The following is a 410-nucleotide window of genomic DNA, read 5'->3' as shown; positions in this document are numbered from 1 at the left end:
AATTTTGTGAATTAGGTATGGAGAAGTTTACCCAATATTCTTGTTCTCTAAAGTAGCATTGTTCAATCAACTTCTGTCGTGAAGGAGCTGTTCTCTCTGCACTGTTCACCAGCCACATATGTTCGTGAGTACTTGGAATGTGGCTAATGCAACTGAGTAACTGAATTTTTAATTTTAATCAATTCTAATTTTATTTAAATAGCCACAATGACAAGATGAAATTTATTGAAAGTAAAGATAATTGAATAAGATGATTTAAGTAGTAACTATGAGCTGACCTGTGATCTATACTTTATCTTTTAGTGATAAAGTGTGTCATCAAATTGAATCAAAAGGACCAGTAAAAAAATCTGAAGAATTAAGTTTTATTTTCAAACTCATACAAAGACATGCAAACTGAAGAAGAAGAA

Source organism: Orycteropus afer, unplaced genomic scaffold (assembly GCF_000298275.1).
Source record: "Orycteropus afer afer isolate SDZICR_OR568_19922 unplaced genomic scaffold, OryAfe1.0 scaffold00001, whole genome shotgun sequence".
Lineage (NCBI taxonomy): Eukaryota > Metazoa > Chordata > Mammalia > Tubulidentata > Orycteropodidae > Orycteropus > Orycteropus afer.
The sequence above is the reverse complement of the archived record's forward strand: the minus strand, read 5'-3'. Positions refer to the sequence as shown.